This window comes from Melospiza melodia, chromosome 3 (assembly GCF_035770615.1).
Source record: "Melospiza melodia melodia isolate bMelMel2 chromosome 3, bMelMel2.pri, whole genome shotgun sequence".
NCBI classification, from domain to species: domain Eukaryota; kingdom Metazoa; phylum Chordata; class Aves; order Passeriformes; family Passerellidae; genus Melospiza; species Melospiza melodia.
In genome coordinates, this window is record NC_086196.1 from 9,282,226 (window position 1) to 9,306,382 (window position 24,157).

General features: G+C 37.1%; 1 protein-coding gene across 17 annotated transcripts in view; it reads right to left on the bottom strand.

The window, feature by feature from the left end:
* The window catches only part of MYT1L (myelin transcription factor 1 like), a 307,327-nt gene that overhangs the window by 204,241 nt on the left and 78,929 nt on the right, over window positions 1–24,157 (bottom strand). For all 17 annotated transcript variants that reach the window (XM_063150775.1, XM_063150776.1, XM_063150774.1 and 14 more), the window contains exon 2: window positions 16,032–16,146. The gene's annotated coding sequence lies outside the window, so the exon portion shown is untranslated. The remainder of the gene's footprint in view (window positions 1–16,031; window positions 16,147–24,157) is intronic.

The following is a 24,157-nucleotide window of genomic DNA, read 5'->3' on the forward strand; positions in this document are numbered from 1 at the left end:
ATGAGATTTAAAGAGATCAAAACTGACAGTTGAGAGGAGAAGGAAGAATTGGCTAAGAGAGAATCATTAGGTAGTGTTGTGAGAGTGGTTTCAGCTAACAAGAAGGTCAGAAGCCAATCTGAAGGAGTTTACAATAGCACTGGAAATCACCTACTTTGAACACATCTATGTGAATGCACCAAGAGCAACATCACGGAGCAACAGGAAGTGACAGAAAGGTAAACAGAGTCAGGATGCCTTTCTAAGGACTGGGAATGTTAATAAAGACTAAAACCCTCTTAAATTATGAATGGAAGGAGCTAGAGAGAGATGGCCAAGAGAAAACCAGGGTAAAACGACAGCAAATGTAAGAGAGGTAAGGAAATACGGTAAAAAGGGATGACTGTGGAAAAAAAGAAGAGTTAGAGAAGACTAGATGAGAAGCATCTGCATCAAATTATCAGTAGAATAGTATCATATCTAGCTAGCTGTCCAAAACCAATATTAAATAAAACCAACACAATGAGGGTTGAACAGGGTACACATAAAGATGGACTCTGTGGAAGCAGTACGAAACTCCAAGCAATCTGAAACCGGCTTTGCTTTGAGAAAGAGCGTGGATTAGATCTCTTCAGAGATCTGTTCCAACCTGAGTGATTCTGTGTAAGAAGGACAGAAGAGGAGCAGATAAACTGAAGAGATAGAATATTTATTTCACACTTTGTGTGTGAAGAAATCATCAGGATTTTAATGTGCCTTGATGTACAGTAGGGGCCCTTAGAAGGTACTTTCACATCCAAAAGTGCAGTAAGTACTTAGTGTTACTTCCAGCTGTGTTTATAGCATATATAAGCCTCAGCAATGGAAGTGAGATTGCCTATAGCAGCAGCTTAGCAGTCGGGCCCTTTATAAAATCCTGGTCAGTACTATATGTGTCTTAATGAATGTTAATCATCTTTGAAATCTGACTTCAAGATATAAAGATACGTTGATCCAAACTGGAAATTAAAGGAAACTGATGGAACAACTAGACCTAAATAACAATTTAATAGATACATTTCCTACAAAATTCTCCCTATTCAATCTTCAGTGGTCAAGAATTAGTAAGAGAAGTATAAACAGGTTGGAATCCTTTTATCATAGTTGAAAGCAATATATTTCTGGAAATGTCAGCTCTTCCAAGTACAATAGAATTTTTTTTTATCAATATGAAACATTTTAAAATTAATGACCACACCCACATTTCAGTATCTTTTGCCTCTCTGGAAAAGACTGAATAGGCTGACAATATGGGATCTAGATGAATCTTTTATTAAGATTATGTTCACTCTTTGACACAAGAGACATGTAAAATGTGCCATGTGAGTAACTCAAAATCCCAGACTCCATGAGGATTTTGGAAGTTTGTAAGAAAGGAAGCATGACAGCAGTGCCAGGAGTGTGCTGTAACAAAAAGTTCAATTTTCCAGGTTATGTAACACTGCGCTTCTTCAAGGAAAGAACAGATGCAGGAGAAGACCTGCATTGCTAAAGACATTTTTGCTGTAAATTATACCTTACATATGCGTGCTGCCAACCAAAATACATGTTCTGAAGTTTCGATGTCAAATAGCTCAAAGTATAAACCAGAGACCAGATTCCTGACTATGCAGAAGAAGAGAGTAAGGATCACAACTTCAATGTAAAATCTTCTAGAGCAGCATTCATACAGTTAAGAGCAGTGTAGGGGCTGCTCTTATCTTTTCCAGATGCTCATAGCTATCATAGGATTATTGTTCCTTGGTCATAAAATGACTATACTCCCTACCAATTATTAAATGTAGGAGAAATGCTCTTTTGGTAAACTGAAGATTCTTGGGTTTTTTTTAAATTAAAAATTAAAAAATAAATAAAGCTACCACTTCTATTCTCTAGGAACCACTGGTAGAGTTTTACTGCAAGTTTGCAGCAAGTTTTACTGCTGAATATTCAAAAATACATATTTCTCAGGGGTGACCTGTAAAATAAAAAGGTCTCTAAGTAATAACAACACCATGAAAATTAAGTGGCACATGATCTTAATCAAATTGGCAAGCATGGGTGCAGTCTTCCATATCCTGTATCAACACAAAGCTACTTATTTGGGTTACATAAGGCTAAGTTTCTCATGTTAACATCTCTTGCCTTTAACAACTCAAGAATCAGCACGACTCTAGCGGAACAAGGAACTTCTCACCAAACCATGCTAAATAAAGAATATTTGTTTTTCAAAGGTTTGCCTAAGTACATAGAATCATTTAGGTTAAAAAAGAAGCCAAACCTTAGCCCAGTATTGCCAAGTCCACCACTAAACCATGTCCCTAAACCCCTCATCTACACATCTTTTAAGTACCTCCAGGGATGGTGACTCAACCACTTACCTTGGCAGCCAGCTAAGGGAAAGGAGAGAGGCAGGTAATGCATGAAAAATACTTTCAGTTGAACACAAGCCTTCTTACTGAGGATAATACTCTACTTGTATCAATATGTATTTCATTTTACTTTACCCAATTTCATCTTGGTTTGTGCTCAATTACTTATTAATTATCGCACAAACAAAACAGATTATAATGTTGCACATCATTATGGAGTGTAAACTCAGTTATGATGGACCCCAAGCATCCTAAAGATTCTTTCAGAACTGGAAATAGATTTCTGTCTTTTAATTTTCAAGAAATTAAAGGAAAGAGCTTTTGGATCTTTGATATCCTTGGCACTGATAAACAGAGCAGTCACTGAGGAACTACTCACATAAGTAAGGTTGTCAAATCAGGCTCATCCTTATTAATTTTAAGAATTCACTTTCCAGATTCAGACCAAAGGAGCAGAAAATTTGGCCCGTTTTTTATTAAAAATGTAAAAGTATGAACTCAAACATGTTTTTCAGGATAAAAAAGATTCTATAAAGGAATACTTCTATTTAATATTGTGCCATGCATGAAATTCTACCTTTAACATACAGACTTGTACTAAGCTAGTTGGAGGACAGCATTTACCAGCTCCTAGAAAATTCATTACTTTTCTACTTTGATCATATTCCTGGTCCACAGCTACATTTTAAGCCATGTTTTGGCAGGAAATACAGCCAGCATGACACCTTGTCCCATTTTCCTCTACTGTATATGAAGTAGATTCATTTTGCCTGTCTCCAGTCTATTTTGTTTAGAGAAAACAGTCTTGGTTGCCATATTTCTGAGGACTCATTTTCTTGACTGCCAGCTCATAGCAGCTGAGATCTACAAAAGTTCAACTTTCTGGAGAAAGAAGGGATTAATGCTGCTTTTCCTTGATGCCCAGTGTGACCTAGCATGGATAGGTCCATAGACTTTAGCCCTACAAAATTGTTCTGAATTAGATCTACAAAATGCTGAGCTATTTATGATGCCCTGTTAGTGAATATTTAAGATCAGTGTGAATTGGAAATGCTCAAGGTGCTTAAAGCTGAGCGAGGTGGCAGTGGCTGTCAAGGCTGTTATTGATCTGGGCTTTACACGTTTTTTGTTTTAACCCTTCATAGGAAAATCAGTGAATTTTGACAGTACATAAATCTACATTATTATCCTTTGTGTGGTCAGGAATCTGGCCATGCTTTTTTTATGCAGGTCTTGCAGCTCCCTTCCACAGAGGTTCAGTTCCGCAGTTTGAACAATTCCTTCCCAGAACACAGACAGGTCTTGTAGTAGGATTAACTTGGCAATAATTTTAAACATCTCAGCATAGACAGCTACAGATTATGTCCCTAAATACACACACCTTGAGCAACAAAGCAGTGAGGACACAGTATTATCAACAAAGCTTGCATTTGCCTTGGGCTACCCCAACTATGAAGACAAACAGGACATTGCAAAGTATGATGAGTACAGGCATGGTCAGTGCTAAGCTGTTTCTCTCTGTTACAATGAAGCTCCTCTTAACTCCACAAATAATTCCTCTCAAGTTAAGAACATGCCATTCAGATCAAAGAACTACTTCACACAACTAAGAGACTCCTGCTGTGAAAACAGATGTATATTTTTTTCTTCCCCATAGACTAGTTATATATTTGTACTAAATTTGACTCCTACTTCATTCATCTTGGCACCCTCAACACTTCATCACCATCACACAGCCCAGAAGACCCTTTACACTGACTTGGGGCAGACTGCTCAAAAAGAGATGCTACCATGCATAATGTGCAAATTTAAAGTATAAGGGAAAGACAGAGGGACTTCTGGAGGAACAGGAGCGATGCTGAAATATGAGCAGTAGTGAGGAGCTGTGAGAAAGGAAATACAAACCATGAAAGTATGAACATTGCTTTAGGGGAGGGGAAGATAATAAAACAATGAGGAGAACTGTGCAAACAAAGGCTTGGAAAAATTCACTCATCTTAGGTTTAAAACTTCCCAACCCATCAACAACAGCTCTCATATGAGACATACCATGAGTATTACACTACTCATACAAGCCATCATGTTGTTGTTACATTGCAAGGGTCCCATGTTACTAGAGTTTCATACCTTGATGTTTCTTGTAGGCAGCTCCTCTAGGCACTGACTCTTCCTTGCCCTCACAGCAGCCACCTGACTCCAGTCCCTCAACCAACCAATCCACTCTTTTATAACACTCTTTTTATTGGCTACAGGCATGGCCTGCTAACATCAGGCCTGCTCCTAATCTTTAGTAATTGGCTCAGGTGCAACTCTTTAGGGGGTAAGATTACATTCTATACCACCTTATTTACTTATATTGTATTCCCCTACACCATAATACTACAATAGGTTGAGTAAAATTAATTTTTTCCTTATTTCTATGGTATCTTTGAAGCAACTATTTTAATATCTGTGAGACAGTGCTCTTCCCATTTTATTGATAAGGAACTGTGTCACAGATGGACAAGAACCGACTGATGCGAGCAAGGCAGGGAACCATGAACAAATCTTCCATAATTATTCTAACAAATCTAACCATCATTATTGTCTTGCCCCAAATCCAATATTCTTACCCTCATTTAAAATATTTCCCACTTTCCCACTGCCTACATAATGAAGTTTAGGCTGTTTTGGCATCTATTTTCCCCCAATCTTTTATTGATAATGAGCTCTTCCAAGTTTCTTGCCAGCTGTCAAGATGACAAAGCAAAGTGCAATGCCATAAAAGGGCCAGAAACTGAAAGAAGCAAAGGGCAGGATTGTGAAGCTTCCAAAATACTGGGCATTTTGAAAGCATGGAAATTAAATACAATAATTAAACAATGCCAAGTGAGTTTTTTCCAGCGCAACCTTGTTTCCATTTACATGGGATACCACTTTTCACAAGAAGATAATATCTCAGTCCCTCTCGGAGCTGGTTAGAAATTCTAAATATATTTCAAAAGTTATTCAAAGCTTTACAACTTATGAAGGACAGAGACAAATAGACTGTTGTGTGATATTTTAAATCTAAGTTCAAATAATGAGTAGGCCTTCTTCAGCTATAGAGTGGTTCAAGAGCATGCAGCCTATGTTAAGCAAGATTACACTAGATAAACCAGGGATCCCTTCCACATTCAACTCTTACATGAGTGTGCAATAAGTAAACTGAATAGTATCTGGCACTATACAATTCCCACAAATTAATATTGCAGCGTTTTTCTGCATAGACTCTGTACAAGTTATTACATTATATTAACATTAAGTTATTACATTACATTAACATTCTGCTGAAGAGATTAACCTGCCCACTTGTTACTGGGATGTGTCAAGAGGGGCATCTGTAACTCAAATAACTGGTAGGTTTAATTTCAGTGCTGAATTCTGGGGTTGTACTCATGCAACATCCCAAAAGTCTGGTTTCACCTAGAAAAAACTATCTGGATTCAAGACTGATGATCAGATAAAGTATGACCAGCAATGGAGGAAAAAAAGCAAAAATGCCTAAGTAGAAATTATATGTATCCAGCAGGACTAGAAAAGTTTGCCTGGACTAGGATCAGGTCTTGAGTATCAGTCATGGGTGCATTGATTCTGTCTTCTAAATGAAGTCCAAATTTTCAGCAAAGAAATTAAGCTTATGCAACATTGTCCTAGAATAAGCAGAGGCTCTGCTCTCAAATTAACAATGATATTTACAAATATCAAAAGAGTTCTATCAGTTCCCTACTGCCCAAAGGAAAATGAAGCAGCAGACAGGAAAAATAAGGGAAGAGCCAACATTTCATAGCAGTATTTGGAACAGGAGTGCAAAGAAACAAATGATGGATGGTTGGAGGCACAGAAACTGAAAACACAGCTTGACAATGGAGTTCTGGCTGGAGAGCCAGTGGGAATGAGAAAGATGTACACAAGCCCTGAGATCCAGCCCTGGAGGAATGAGGGATGAAGACAAACAGACAACTGACTGTTGAAAGGTGCTGAAGACAGGAGGTAAAGAACAAGTACTTATACTAGACTTATAGTAAAAATAACAAAACCAAACATGGGACAAGAAGCCAGTGGGACAGTGAGAAATAGAACTGCTGTCCTTAGGACACAGAACTGGGGTATATTCAGAGTTCTAATAGACAGTGAACACAGGTAGGAAAGGTCATTGAGAACTGAGCAGAGAATCAATAATGACTGAAACCTCTTTTTGGGTCTTCTGGAAACCAAACTTCAGTTTCTCATGATTTCTGTGCTGTCAGAAAATATCTGTTCAGTCAGATGGTAGTGAAAATAGATGTTTTGCATCTTACTCCTTCAGCAATAATTTTTGCAGAATATTAAACCATGCAATTTGTTTAACAGAAGAATGGTACAACCTTGTGTGGGGCCTTTTAAGGTTCCAAGCATCTCACAATTCAGACAGGGGTTGAGACATTCTCAGAAGTTTCTATTTTAAAATGGTGTGTACTCATTACCTTTCCCTCTGTCTCTATTTCCATCTCTCTTTCTCACACAGACACATTTTCAAAAAACCTTTTTAATGTGACCAAATCCAGAAAAAAGATGCCAGAAGTTCCAAGTTGCCTATATAACCAAATTTTCCCTCATCTTGTGAATGAGCATGGAGAGTAATGGCATGACTCATATCTATTGTTACCAGAACACACCTGCCTCACACAGTGCACAAGATGGCCTTGCTGCAAGGATGAATCACAACTGTGTACTGTAGATGGTAAAGAACTTGGAAGAAATGGACTAAAAAACAGGCCCATGTAACAACAACAAGAAGAATAGTTAGAGTAATTGGATGTCAGTCTAGAAAGCAGGATTCTATCTTTCCTTGACATAAAGTTTCCATTGTAGTAATTCAAACCAGCTTTTTCACAAGTGGTCACTGCAGGTATATTCTTCATTTTCCATGTGATTCACTGAGAGGAGGCATTTGAATTTGCAGAAGAGATGAATGTTCAGAGACATACATAGCTGTAGACAAGAAGACCTAAGTTGGAAAAGTTTCATGTGACAGTAATGAGTCAAGGCTTTTGGACCTCAGCAGCTCAGGCTGGTCCTGTAGATTGGTGGCCGTTTTTGAACACAGTATTCTGGGCCATGGTTCCCCAGCCATAAAATGGGAATCAGACTGTCTGCCAATCTCAGAGGGCTGCAGTAATGCTAATTTAATGTCTGCTCATCACCTTGGCACTATCGCGATACTAGGAAAATCCCAAAATGCAAATTAATAATACTAACTATGTCTCCAGAGCAAGGCTTAAATATTCTATAGCAAACAAGGTGTGGGGCCACAGAACAATGTCATGAAAACAAAATATAGAACAGCTGCTCATTAAGTGACTATCACACATTCTGTGAACTGAAAGAGGAGAAGATTTTGTAACAAAAAACAATATGTGATCATGTAATTAAAGAAGTTCTCACAATGCATATGCATGGGGGAGATTAAATTAACTTGCCTTAACAAAGTTAATTCTGGGACATATTAGCTTTAGTGTTTGGGGTCTTTAATGTAGATTTCCACACACAATATATAAAATAACTAAAGATCCATTAAATAACTGAGATCTGAATAAAGAACATATATTAACTGTCTCTATTATAGTCATCTACTTCAAAGCAGAATTTACTTTTGGAATGCAATGCTGGAATGAGTTATAACAACTGGAATATAGGAATGACTGTTTTATTACCAATTATTCTTATTTTCTACAGAAAGATTGGATTTTAGCCAAAAAGTTCCTTTAGCATCATAAATTGCAAAATAAGCAGGTTAGAGAGCATCTTCTATGTAATAAGCTACAGTAGCTCCTGCAGCCGACCATTGTTCCTTAAAGTACATGAATTCAAGACAAAATTTATGAATTAGTCTCACAAGCAAAGAGTACACTTAAACTCCATGAACTTCAAGAGATGTAGAGATAACACATGGCTCTTTTTTATCAGTCCTGCTCAAGAACATACAAGTGCAAGCCAAATCAAACTTTTGCCTCCATGTTTTCATATGGATGTGACTTTCTCTTTGTAAAAACCACAGGCTCTTTGTGTACATAAGGGTAGATATATATGCATCTCTATATCTATCTGATCAATTAAGTGGCTTTCATTTGAAATATTCTGTCCTTTAAGAATGACTGTGTCTCTTAAACCAGCATATTTATCCAGAGATCATATTTTGTAGTGTGATTTCATTCTTTACTTTCTCTTGCACTCAAAGATATGACCCATCACATTTGTAATATACAGATAATTAAGGTAGGACCTCAGCTTTAAAAGATGCTTCCTGGTTTTGTTTCTGTGTGCACTGCCTGGGTAACAGGGCAAAGTTATGTGTCTTGCTGATGGAACAGGCAGACAGCAGAGAAGATTTTTTTTCTCTAATCTCTTACATAAAAAACACAGAGCCAGCTCACTGGGTACTTCAGACCATACACTGAACCATCTAATATACCTTACCCCTTCAATTTTGGACTCCTTCGCTCTGCATTCATAAAGAAATTTTAAGATAAAGTGCTTGTTACCATCAAAATAGTTTTTCACCCTGAAAATTTTAGCACATGGGCACTTCACTAGAAACTACAGCAACCATCATTCCTGTCATAATTGTCAAACTATAGCAATCACAATTCCTCTCTCTGAGCTGTAGACCTCACTGCTCCCTCAAGAGGGGAAGAAGAGGGGCAGTAACCGATCTCTTCTCTCTGGTTATGAGTGACAGGACCTGAGGGAATGGTTTGGAGCTGTAGCAGGGGAGGTTCAGGTTGGATACCCACAAAAGGTTCTGGAACACTGGAACAGGCATTGTAACAGGCCCCCCAGAGAAGTGGTCAGAGCACCAAGCCTGGCAGAGCTCAAGAATACGGACAAAGCTCTCAGGCACACCGTGTGACTCTTGGGATGGTCCTGTGCAGTGCCAGGAATTGGACTTCAATGATCCCTGTGGGTTGCTATCAAACCAGGATACTCTGGTTTGATGACAATTATTCTTATCTTTTAGAAACTTCTAGAGACCCTACACAATATATGATCAGCAGCAGATATAGAAAGGTTTACAGCACCAGAAGAATTTAAAATTTAAATACAATATTTAAAATGTATGTAAAATTTCTCAACTGCTTTTTTAGATCATTTTCACCCCTGACTCCATATCAGTATCAGTCATATATTTTATTTCATTGATCTTATTCTACATACCAAGCACAGAGTACCAACTATTTCCATGTTTCTCACAATTTCACAGTGCATTTTGCAAGTTTGAGCTCACTTAGCACATTGCTGGTATTGCTGTCTCTAAAGTTAAATGAAACTGTTTAACATCGACATTTGGATCTAAAGCAAGTAGTTTTCAGGTTGATCAAACAAACATGTTCCACAGCTGTGAGTCTACTTTTACCTTTAACAGTAAGATCATAGGAAGACTTGGCTTGGAAGGGACCTTAAAGATCATTTAATTCCAAAACCCCTCCCACAGGCAGGGTTCCCACCCACTAGACCAGGTTAATCAGAGCCTCATCCAACTTGGCCTTGAACATCTCCAGGCATCCACAGCTTCCCTGAGCAACCTAGTCAGTGATATAGGGATTTTACACCAAGTAATTTTACAACACTTGCACTTGAGGAAAAAATGGTTTTAGAATGTTTTAACTTACAAAGCAATTTTTATTTTTGTTTATGCATGTGAAATTACCATAAATGAAGACAGCTAAATGCTATGACTCTGAAAGATAGGGGAAATGGGGCAGATATTTTGTCAACATTTGCATGTGATTCAACTTAAGTTCATGGTTTTATCTGTGGAATACTTTGTAATTCTGCTCCCACTTTCTTTTCAAAACCATGACATCTATTTAAGTAGCAAAACAGAGATTTTGGCCAAAGTGCCTCACTACCATAATACAGCTAATCTGTTGCAAGGCAAAAATTAAAACACTGGTCTTCTAACTTTAAGTTTCTTGCTTAATCTCAGACAGTTCCACACACTTTATTTCTGAAGCCTGAGGGGTTTTTGCTTTTATTTACTGAAGTACATGTGAGATTATTTTTGGCATCTTTACACTGGGTCATGAAACAGCATGTTTTGGCACCTGCTAGCCTCACTAGCAATCTGCTTACTCCAGCCTGTCATCCTTGTGCTACTCCTGGGCATGCATCTGACAAAAGTCTTGCAGGTTTGCTTGGATCTGGAGTTTAGCAAACAATGGGAGAAGAGCAGCATATGAAAAAGCTTCACTGGTGTTTAGGTGAGTCTTCATTTGTTGATTTTGTATTTTAAATATATTTTAAATAAATAATGTTGTTCATTCCTGTATGTCCCATTTTATTGTTATGATTGATACACCCAAATACAAATCAAAATTAAGATCCTTTCTGCAAAATTCATTTGTTAGCATTTGAAAATATTCATTGTTGAGACTTTCAGGCACATTTGCACTAACCACCTCATCTACTGGAGCATTTAGTGAAATTCTGGTACTAACAGCAATGATTATTATGAAGGACTAATTTAAATTAGTCTAGTACTCTAAATAAAATGCATACCTTCCCTTTCTCCTTGAAGAGGTTTCTGATTGGGAAAAAAGTATCTGGTGCTGAAATGGTTCACAAGTGAACCAAAACCATGATGAAACCACATACATACAGATCATTAGCAGAGACTAGCAAAAAAACTGTGCCTCTGTGGAACCAGTGAATCACTGATGATAAATATATACAAATTATAGTCACAAATCTAGTCACAAAATTCAGTCTACTCAATCATCACACCTTAAAATATTAAGTTAGGAGAAGCAGGGTGTGTAATTTTTTTTTTAAATGTATCACCACCTCATGGGTATGATTATGAACATGCATTCAGCACAGTGAAACCACAAGCTCTGAAGAAAAGGGTGCTTCCTGAAGAGTAGGATTTTCTCCTCTGACTCTGAACTCTGACTTAGTTCCTATAGACATAAAGTTCATTTCACTTAACTTTAGATATTTGCAATATATGCATCAACATCCATGCTGATCCCTAGGTTTCCTTTATTCTCTCTAGTAAGGAATGTGCTGTTGTACAGTCTGATTCATCTGACCTACTTAGATGTCTGCCTTCCTAGGAGATGAATCATGCCCTAAAAAGTGTCTATTTCTCTCCATTGACTATAAAGGTAGCCTAGCCAAAGATAATTTAGATAGAAAAGACATTACATTAGGACAGATAAATTTCACCCCAGAAGCTATGAAAGGAACAAAACAGGAGTGAATGCTATTTTCAGCAGTATTTAACTTCTGTATGATTTTGAAATAGAAATCCATCCACAAGGTCATGTGAGGACAATACTACTGAGAGCTGCTGAGCAGCACAGGCTGGTCTCTCCCAAACCACAGGGGAGCAACTCCCTCATGAAATGAACAAGAAATGATAGTACCTACTCCCTCTACACCTTTACAAAAATATTCACAAGAGTGGGAACTTTTGGAGTGCACTGCTTTCTTTAAATGTTGTTTGCAATAAAATTAATATGGAGTCAAAACCTATTTCTGCACAGAAAGGACTGTTGAATTTATAAGAATCTGCTCACAGCTTTGTCTTCCTGCCCACTTTTAAAAACAGTTTCTTTCTAGCTTTGATTGGCTAAGAAACATGCACCTTCTCTTGGCTTTAGCTACTTGCCAGATAAGAGTCTTTATCGTTTTTATCATATTCCTTTCCTTAACATTCCTCAGTGCACTGAAGGTGAATGAAGTGCTGTAAAAATGCACTTCTGCGTCCCTTCTGTCTCAGTATGTGAAAGTCTTTTTTTATATGTAGACTTGTTAATAAAAGCTTTATTTCTATGGTATAAGAAGCATAATTCTGACCTAACTAAACCATGACCCAAATTCTACTTGATCAATGAAGTCTTTTTCAGAACTTTACTTGACTTTCAAATTAGCCCTCTGTCTTCCTTGGCTTGAGAATGAATACTTCAGTTAGAGCAATACACAGTCATTCATCTGCAGTGGAAGAAGGCAAAATCTGCCTAAGGGTGCTAAGATTTCTTTTGCCCACCGAAAGTCAATACCCAGTATTGATAAGGAAAAAAGTATCATTTAAGATCACATAACAAAGCTAAGTTAGTTTCAGTAACTAAAAACTAATCAAAATAATGCTACATGATAACCCTTCTACAGAAAATGTTAAAAGTAGGAGAAAAGGAGGGATTCAACATTAAGATGTAATGATCTAACAAAATGATTTTTTATCTCTTCTCAAATTACTCCAAAAGTTTCTAAATGTTTGCTACAAAAACAGTCAGCTCTATCATAATCAGATTTCTCTTAAAAACATTTTTACTTATATGGTGTATTCCCCCTAGTCTGGGATTCAGATATATACACATGCCTGCTAGTGCACTGAAGAGAGACCATGATCTTTCATAGTGGGTTTAATTTGATTTTATAACCCAACCAATTTTCAAGATGATTTAGGGATTAGATGTTCTGTCAGGCTTAGCTATGTATCCAACAAAGCACAAGAATATTTTTTTTCTTATTCTTACTGGTGATATGCCCCTGCCCTGGCATTTTTACCTTTAATGTCACATGCTCTCTTTGGCACGCTAACATCAGCAGCAGCCCATGACCAATCACTGGGCTGGGCCATGCAATAAAACAGCCATGCCTGCTCACAGGAGCAGAGATGCTGCCTAGAAACCGCAATTCAAGCATCCTACTGCCTCATTTTTTAAACCATTTAGGTCTGGAAAGACACAAAGAAAAAGAAGCATAATTTTATGTCATGATTCCTACTACTTACATTTATAGTGACAATTTATAAACTGCAAATTTTAGCAACATATGACACTTTGATTGATGAACTTAGCTTTTTCAGAAGGTTGTATTAGGAAGACTTAGACTGCCAGGAACTAACATGAACTCATCACCATGACAGTGTCTTTGTAATTCTCTACCTGAACTAACATCAGGAATTACTTTGTGCATCCCTGCCATTCCATCAACACCCTCACACAAGGCAAGCACGACAGAGAAGTACACAGAATTCACTTCAGCTGATGAGGGGAGTGAGGATTTCTGACTACTCAGTTATTTAAGGGGGGTAACTCAGATGCCATAAACAAGAAGAACACATGATTCTGCTTCGAAAGCAGAGAAGTATGGTCACCAACCCAAATCCTTAAGTTGTGCTGAATTTTGGTCAAAACTTAGCTAAATGTCTTGTAGAAAATTTGTGGCACAGGCAAAACCTGAATGCATCTTTCCCAATTGTAAGCTAATTCTCTAATTAATGGGCCAGACTTTTCTTATTCCCTGAGGCACCATAGAACAAGTAGAAATAATATACAGCTGCCTAAGAAAAATGTTGCATACCAGAGATTCCTACATTGCCTAATTAGGATTGCTTTATTATGCCTTTTCTCTGACATGGCAGGGTAAACAATATTGAAGCAAGTATAAAATCCCTAATCTGTGATACTGTCCTCTATGGATCTGCATACTGTAAAGAACCAGAATATCCTGTCAAGATATAAAATAACTATAATAAAATGCTTAAGATGGTGCACCTTTCATTGGGTCCATAATTTATTACAAGATGTAGCTTAACAGAAGGCTCAAAATGATGTTTCTATCTGTTAGCAGCTGAAGTGAGCAATCCTCATGAAGACCATTCACAAAGAAAAGTCAGTTTGCATGGTCTTTTCCAGCATTAGTTCCTAAATTTCAAACTGATTTAATGATCTATTGTATGTACAACGGTTGTATGTCAGCCATGTCAGGTCTCTGGAATATCAAGATTAACAAAATGTGTGCATCTGATAATCTCTGCAGATTAAAAAAAAATCAAGCTTTAGATACATTTTATATAAAAGAAAATGGGAAAAATCACATCAGCAAGTTTTAAGGTAAACTCTTGCAGCATTGCAAGAGTTAATATGAAAAATTCTGTTTGCAAAATATCAAACGTAAGAAGTTAAATATTTCAGTTTAAGCTCTGGTGCTGCTGGTATCTTCTTATGAGTTTTCTCTCTCTCTTTGTGTTGGGGCAGGACTGATTTATTTTTTCACCCCTAAGTCCATGTTCCTTAATTGCCTTGTTCTGTAGAAGACTCTACAACAGAAACATCCTTCCACAAATCCATTTAAATTCCTCATGTACACTCTCTCACATCTCAAACTTCAAAACTATTTTCTTTAGCAGTCACCAGAAAGCACTATACAGATTCCTCATGATCCCACACTACAGCACAAGAAGTTCCATGAGCTCAACCTGAGCTGAGAATCCATTTAGTCATGCCCTGCATATTCTCATCCCACCTCTACCTATTCTTTTACTGCTTTCTTCTTACACTTCCATTTTAAATTACTACTCCTTTCCACTGTGACATACTGTGTGTCTCATCAACCCTCTAAAGTATATTGGCAAAACATAAGTCACAGGTAAATGTTCTTCTATATCTAATGCAAATTTTTCCTGTAATAAAATAATTACTATCTAATGCAATTAACTGATTCATGCTTCATCTTATTTTAGTATAGGATTTCTGAGTCTAACTACATTTATAACCACTGTCCATCATCATCAAAGGAACCAAGTCCGTGGACCAATATAGTGTATATATGTCTCTATCTTATAAATTATTCAGCTTTCAGCTGAACCTCCTCAGTTTCCTTTGAAGAGTGGGGCCTATGATTACTAGCAGAGTATACTCTGCTAGTAAAGTAAAAGTATTCTGGTGTTCTTTTGAGAAAACATAGGGGATATGCAGGAAAGTCATAACACAGTTGTGTCCTGTGATATTAGCTCATAAAGGTCTGTGACAAATGGCCCTACAACAGCTGCTCAGCATAGAATCTGACAGCAGACTTCTGAATTTCTGGACAATGTATAGATTTTCCAAATAAAAATTCAGGAGAAGAAAAATAATTCAAGAAAGAACCCCTGTGATGAATACCAAGGGAATACCATCTATTTTCCCTATATTCCACATACATGGAATGCAAATATATCCAGCATTTTAAACAAGTTTGTAAGCAATGCTTAAGAAAAATGCATTCCTCAAAACTAAAATGGATTTTATCATTACTAGCCCCTGAATTCACTTCATCCACATTTTGTACACTTACACATTCAATTTATATGCTCATTTTTCATGCCAGCATATGAGAACTACTGTGACTGCCTGGAGATAGTAGGATGACCATAGGGCAAGTCGCACTTTATGAATAAATATAAACACAGTGAAAAAAATAGCAAGTTTTCCAACCTATCCCCCTACACATCTAACTCAATTGTTACTGTTTAATGAAATAAAATTTCCTATTTATTTAAAATTAATTAGTACTACCTTTTTGATTTCACAGTAAAAAGAATTCTAGTGCATTCAGGTCCAAAAGGATTCAGGCAGTCATTCCTGTTCTTTGTAACTTCGGCAACAAGAATAATATATGCATCATCTAATTTAACTGCAAATGACTCTTTTAGCATGAATTGTCTGTTTAAAGATAATGCACAGCAGAATTCTTAACTGCATCCCAGAAGTCATGCAGCACCAGGCAGATAAGATCACAGTGGCTACCAGGGGTGGCAAATGGGAAAAGCACTACAGGAAATGAACTCTTGTCAATAATCTCAAGAGAGTGCTATATTTAGGTCAATTGTACCTGAAATCGTTTGGTGGGGTAATTGCTCTTTGGTACAGACTCTGCTCTCTGAGCCTGTCAGAGTGCTTGTAGGTCCTCTGGATTGAATTCACCAATTTTCTTCCAGACTCATTTTCTAAAAATAAAAACAAACAAACAAACAAAAAAATTAATGAAGGACAGCAAGCTTACCAGAACACAGAAAATCACTCACATGTTATTTCAGATTTCAAAAATATGCTTTCAATGAATGCATTTAATATAAAACATGTTTCAATATTCAACTGATTGCCTCAATCTTCTAGAACAGAAATTTATTCAATTATTCAGATTTTTTTATTTGGCCCTCCAAAGACCTCCCAGATCTACTGAATACCTACAGTGATTTGGAGCACTTTTGTGATCAGTTAACAGTCAATGCAAAATCAGAATTGTTCTTAAAGCTTATGGTGCATCCCAGTACAACATTATTCTAGCTTTAATTCAGGTTGAGTCCTCATCTGAAAATATGGCTTATTGTTTCATAATTTAAGATGGTTCATTCATGTGTACCGAGGAATGTGGTAAACTCAGTTTTAGGAATCCAATCTAATGAGACATATATTGACCTTTTTCATGAGTTAGCTGGATTAATACAGATACCAGAAAACAGCACCTAGTCATTCTGTCTTATGATTTCTTAGAAGAAATATTTTGCTTTGATAGCACAGTCTCCAGCAGAATTATTCCTTCTTTACATGAAAGAGTAAGTATTAACTAGAGGAATTTTAAAGTAAGGAAAAGCCTCCTTTATCAGCTATTCAGCATGCATTTGCCTTCTACAGACAGATACAGCATCATATCTGTATTCACTACTTAGTGCTTTTGATTAGTGTCTATTGTGATTAAAGAAAATGTTGTGATGCAACTATACTGCTGCAGAATGTACATGTACTTTTTTATTTTAAAAATATTACAAAGGGAATAAGATGCACTACTGAAAGCTACAGTAGGTGCAGCAGTTATTTTAGCTATTGTTTCTTGGGAAGAACTTCAAATTCAAAGATACTCATTAAACAGAGTAGATGGCAATAACAGACGAAGTGTTAATGGGGCAGCAGTGGAGTGTGTCAGGAAAATGAAGAGACCCTGAGGGGCTCACCATGCTGTTTATGCTCAGCTAAATTCAGCAGCATTACCATAAATCCTCTAAAAGATACTGTACTCAACTCCTTATTTGCTGCTTTTCAGGCAAGGTAAAATTCTATCAGTTTAGAAGATATTGCTACTCCTTTCTATTAAACAAACTTTGCATATAAATGCACTAAATATTTACATGCAATTACTATTAATTTTTTTTTTACAGTTTTATAAAAAACAAAGAGAGGGTCTTTTAATCTTCAAAATAATGTGGGAATCTATAAGAAAATTTCTGAAATCATACCCAAGAACAGAGCCTTTAAACCAAACAATCATTTCTCTCGTAAAATTCTTTTATAATTTAAAGACTGAGTTTCAATATTAATTTCTCAAATGCATAGTTCAACTAGATAAAATAAAATTATGCATCAACCAAATAACTTTTCTTGAGAGTTCAAAATTCTTGATTTCTAGTTAGTTGTTGTTGTTTTGTTTTTTATTTAAGTGGCATTCTGAGGGAGTAAATTAATCTTTAGGAAATATACATAAACCATTATTTCAAAAAATGTACTGATTGAAAAGAAGTATGTTATAAACACTTCTGCAATGGTGACCTTACTGTGCCTTTGATCTTAGAACAAAACTTCACCTACGTGAGCATCGGTGGATTGATTGTTAAGGAGAAAACAGCTGAAACACGCTGTGTACCTTCAACTATAAACACAAATTCATGTAAGAAATCATTATCTACAGAAGAAAGGTCACAGCAAAACCTTGAGAGGCTCCACGGAGTCCCCAGCAGCACAACGCGTTCTCGCCATGCCCCAACACCCTGCTCAGCCTGAGACGTGTCCAAAGACCAAAATAAGGGGTGAGGTTTTTTCCCAGTCTTCTCCCAACACTGACATTTTGAGGTCTACCTACAGCTTTTAATTATTGGAAACAATGAGACCAGACCTGAAAACTGGTTGTTGAAGGACAAGGCCTTGGGCTCTGACAAACTGGTTTCCACTATGTGCTCTTGACCCTCCACTTCAAAGCCAAAGATCTGATATCCAAGAGCAGTCATGTGTTTTTGAGGATCACCGTTTTGCATATATATAAATCTCCACATAGAGAATTCCATTCAGAGCCTGCCTCAACACAAAATGCAAAGACAGCCATAGGCGACTTGCCTGCCACTGAGAATACTGAAAAATAAAGCCCCCATAGCTATCTATTCCTACTCTACTAATGATAATAATACTTTGTTCCAGGAACCAAAAAAAACATTCAATTACCCCGGCAGAAGAAGAAATAGGGTACTGTGAGATGCTGAAGTATGGATTCTCCTTATTGCTAAACACCCAAATAAAGCACATTTAAAATCCACCTTAAATGTCACGGGCTCTGAGATGCCCCAAGTAATGCACTTTGCAGGTGAATGGCAAAAACAGCTGGAATGGATACTTTATCCTTATACGCAGTGGATATTTTAGTAGCAGACAAGAAAATTCTCACAAAAAAGGTTACATTCTGACTGATGCTGAGAACTGGCAACTCCCAGAAAGGTCACCAAGAGCCCCCAGTTCTTACTATCCCTGAAGGTATAGGAAAAAATCTGAACCAATAAAGTAAAATCACAGGAAAGTGTCCAGCTCTCATGCAAATACTGCCTGCTTTTACGAGGTTGTATACTTCCTCTAGTGCACTTCAACACTGGTGGTCACTCGATTTATTTCTGGCAATAATTCGCTTTAGTGTTTTTTGGGGGGTTTTTTTAAGGCAAGATGAAATAATTACAACTACTTCAAATACTTTGATAGAGTTTTAAAAAATTACTTAAATATTTTATCTCATATTTGGATTTATGAGGTTATTTGTGATTATCAACAGATTTGGGCAATTAAAGTTTTACATTAATTTAAAGGCACTAAAGTCATGCTTCTGATTATTCAGAATAAAGTGTACAAATAAAAAATACATGGGCCTAGTCCCACTACTGCTGACATTAGATAGACATCTGTCTCACTTTTCAGTGGAAATAACACTAAAGTCCAACCTCTAGAACAAACATTAGGTCAAAGGTCAAGAAATATAAATATAAAAAATTAAATCACAACCATTAAGTGAATAGCAAACAAACTCTTTTTTTCAATCAGAGTATGAAGTTCTCAATAATCTGTGAAAACAAAGAAATTAAGGAGAAAAAATGTTTTCTCCATCATTACGTTTGGTGTATTACTTTTCTTCCATCAACAACACATTTGAGACTACAAAGTATAAGCACTTGTGAGATTTTACATTAACTTTCATGTAGATCTACCAATAGACAGTCTTAGTGCCAACCTGCTTTGAAATAAATGTTTCCTAAGCTTATAAAACTCTATCTATAAATAAAAAAGGATGATTAAGAAAAAATGATCTGGCATAAAAATACAGAAGCATGGATGTCCTTCTTCAAGGAAGAAGATATCCAAAGTTGACATCTGGTGCTCTTGGAAACTTTCTGAATACCATCACTGAAAGCAGGCAGTCACTGAGCATCCCTGTTAATACTGGATGCCAGGTTTCTAATGTGAAGTGTAGCTTAGGCTGGATTAACGGTTCAAAGGATCAGTTGCTGCCAAACAAGGATTTAAAACTAATGAGGAAAATACACAACTGGCAGTGAGGGGACCTTTTGGAAAAGCTGTGTGCATCCCTTACACGGTAGATAAACAGTTATGCCCTGAGTGAGGCCCACTGGAGAAGTGTGAAACAGTGCACCAGTGTACCTGAGTGAAAGAGCAGAGGGCTCTCCTGACTGCAGAAGGTAATGAGGGTGGTGGAAACACAAAGTGTTGGCAGTGTTACTGGCTCTTGCAGTGAACAGTGTGTTCACTTCCAGGACAATATGGAATTGGAAAATTGTCTTTAAGTGGGAGGATGGCACACAGAACTGCACCTCAAAACCACACTACAAAGCAAATAACCTTAGAGAATACATTAAAGCTGTTGATCTGTGGGCATTTCCAAGGTCAATGTTTGGGTGGGCAGATTTCATCTTCTCAAAACTGTTACCCAGAGAGCCAGAGCAGAAGAAAATCAGAGGGCAAGTAATCAGAACAACTTGCCAATGATTAAATTAAGTGTAGGGTAGAGAACTGATCTGCCTTTCCAGACCTTTCCTGCTGTTTTCTGAAGCAAATCAGAAGCAGCGATGGCATCTTAAGGAAAAAAATCACAACTAGTGACATGGAAGTGTAAAACAAATAATATTAACCTACAGAATACAGACCTACACACTGCAGACTATGAACTGCATACAGAAAAAGCTATTAGCAGATTCAGTTTTACCCTTCTACACAGACAACTATTGGAGAAGAGTTCTCTTAGCATGGAATGCAGCAAAGCATTTTGAGGCAGATTTTGGGCAGGGCTGCTTGCACAGTCGATCATGCACCAGTGTTAGATCTACCTAATGACTGCAGGTGAAAGCACCAATCATCTACTGACTCTTCTGTGGGCTAAGGCCTATTTCTGCCATCTGTTGCCACAAGTTAAATTTTTATTTTCTCTCCTTTAATCCCTAACTGAAATCACTTTGCAGCAAGATTATCTTTTGAACAATAAAGTAAAAGTGCAATATTGTAACATAAAGAAACAGAGAATTAGCCTTTTCAGTACACCAAAATGAAAGATACAGAAACTGATCCAGAAAACTGTATTTGCATATTGGATCCACTTCCAGTGTCTCAGTTTGATGGTGACTTAAAAGATCCTATGTTGTACCTGAAACATGTTTAAAAAATTTTGACACATCTTAAGCCTAATGAGCAAAGATGCAGATATATGAGAGAGAGACTGAGCAGTACACAGCTACCTATGTCTTGCAGCACCCATCTACTTACACATGGGCAAGGAGGAAGGATACACAGAAGCCTTGCTCCTATCAAACAAGCCTGATCAAGCAGTGGTATTTTCATACATCACTCTGCTGAAATTTGCTTTACCATGGCCAGGACAGAAAAGAAACATGTATGGGGAGATTCTTTCACTGTCATACTCTGTCACCCCAACAGCTGTCACTTGGAAGCTGCAAGTTCTTATGTCTCTTGGCCAGTTCAAACTGATATACCTTCAACTGACTCCTCCTTATAATAGTAATTTATATGAAGACACTTAACATTACAATTCTCAGAAGCAACAGACAAACTATGTGTAACTGAATTAAATGCAGAAGAAAACCAGTGCTATACTGATTTTTGTAGAAGATACATAAGAAATGTTCTTCTCAGCATTTTTGTAGCACATCATACAAGCTAATGCTAAAATACCATTCTGAACTCCAAAATTACCATTATGTATACTCAGTTGCAATGATTTACATCACAGAAAGTACTGTTGTGAATAAACTTACCGTGTCTTTGTACAATACTCACAAAGATTTGCCTGAAATGCAAATCATTTCTATTTTAGTAACATGTGACAAGAAATAGAAATCTAAAAAATGTTTACAAACTGGACTACATTTAGGATTATACTTACAGGCTGATACATCTCAAAGGAAAAATAGGATTCACTGTGAGTTATTCCCTGCACTTCAATTACTTTTTTGTTACAAATACTAACTAATCAAAGACTAAAACTATACATGTCTGTTCACACACTAAGAATAATCGTTCTTAAGTGTAAACAGAAAGGATAACTCTCCTGTAAGGCTGACATTTGTCTGCACAAACAATTGGAAAATAGTGGAGAAAAATGAATATGCTTCTACTGATTGAATTTCTTTGCAAATTATTTGTGATCAGATTAGAGCATTAAATTAATCCCAAAATGCATTTACAGTCAAATCTAACCATGGATATTACTCTCACATGTTAAAGCATAGTCTGAATTTATGGTTTCAGACTCTCAGATGACCTTAGCTCAGAAACCCTCTCTTTTTCCCCCCTTACATTCACTAGTACTGTCAGGTAAGAGAACAGTAACTGTGTCACTAATTAAAGCAGTGCCTCAGGTGCAAAGGTGGGGTATCCCACTGGAGACAGACAAAGCAAGTTATAGAACATAAATACAACACAGAACCTCCAATAGCAAATGGACAATAAATGAAAATATGCTTATGAGCACATGCATTAAGGAGGATAAAACCTTGGTGTCCTCTGATGGACACCAAATGGGCCATGGAATATTTGTAGGGCAAGTTCCTACAACAGACTGACTTCCAATAGAGTGAAAAGCAGAAAACTAAGGTGAGCTGAGGTATCAGCTACAGTGGGACCTGCATATCAAAGAGCTGTACTAGCATAGTAATAGAGTGAATGTAAAGCATCCATGAATGGAAGATAATCTGCAGATACACCAACAGGTGTACAACTTTTCCCCAAAGATACAAAAACTATATCATTATTGAGATACATTTATAAATAATTATCTAATACATTATAGCATGTTTTACCCCTGTATTGATAAATTTGTATCAAAAGAGAAATCAAAAATTCTTGAGCATTTTCGTAGCACTGAGCATAGCCAGTAGACTAGGTTTTGAATAAGCAATTTATGGATTAACAGATATTGCAACATAAGACAAGCCTAAATTCTATTTAGATGCAAAAAAATTTTAAGGGCATAACAAATAGAGGTGTTAGCTTAAAAGAAAATGTAACAAAAAACCACAGGAATCCTAACATTTATAAATGGTAGGAGGAAACTCCTGCCCTTTTATCATCTCCCCTGAATTACAGAACTTCTCACACCCATTCTACTGCCCAAGAATTCCAGGCTCCTCAGTGGAAACAAGCAATTGTTGATGATTGTGCTGGACAGAAAATCATAAAACGGGAGCAGATAATGCAACATACTGTGTGGTGCCAGAGAAAACAACAGCTTTTGCAATGGGTACAGAAGATGCAGATCAGGTGAGAAACTCTTCCCTTTTTCAGTAAAATTGTTTAGGATTTATAGAAAAAGACAGTGAGAGAGAAAAACACTTTAAAACAGTCCATGGTCTCGTGCAATAGGCTGAGCCATGGGTGAGCCACAGTCAGCTCCCTCTGACATTCCAAAAGGTCATCTCACAATGAATCTGGAAATAAAGCATGAGACTGGGACCCTCTCTCCCCTAGGTGTGAAGGATAGAAGGGAATGTAAGAGACATGAGAAATCAGGAGTCAATGCTGAGATGATGAAGACCACATCTGGATTGCCAAGCATAAACAAGCCAGGAGAGATGAGGGAAAGAGAACAAGATGTCTTAGGGATAGGTCACTGAGGCAAATGGGAGAAGTCAGAGGAAAATATGGCAGAAAAGCATAAATGCATTGTCAGAGAAAATTAAATCACATCTTAACATTCTTGTTGAGAAAGATAAAGAGATGTGGAAAAATGAAAATTAAAATGGGGTGAGAGAAAGATTTATTAAAATAAACTGAAGTTTTTCAAGTTCAGAGGTCATGGCAAGAAGGTAATAGGAATACCAGCTGAACATTCTCCATGACTTGCAATATTTTAACTTCTACCTTAAACCCTTAAGGTGATTCTTAACTGTACAATTGCTGTGTTAGACGCCAGTATTTTCCAAAACCAGTCTGCATAATGCAATATTTGGTCGCTGTCCCCAGTATATCCCAGACCATCACCATAATTAAGTTAATGGTATCAAGCAGCTTTTTTCTTCACTCAGCAAGGTTCAAAAGCTGTCCACTGCCATATTTCACTGTTCTAGTCCACTGCCTTTTTTCTTTTTTTCATTTCTTTCTTCAGAGTCCATTGTTTTGCAACAGATTTGAAAAATAGTTAGGAATCTCCAGGGTTTTCTCACCATATTCTTCTTTGATCCAGGTCTCATTCCCACAAAGCAAATAATTTTCTACATCCAGGTCCTGACTAAGGACATAGAGGTTTAAAACCTGCCCTTTTTCTACTAAAAGTCCAAAGCAGTTTTGGGCTGTTTTGTTACAGATACTGAAATCTAAAAGTAGATTCATTCCCCTCTTGGGGCTGAGTTGCCACTCAAATCACAATAGAAGGGTGGGACTGTCGCAAGAGGAACAAAATGAGAG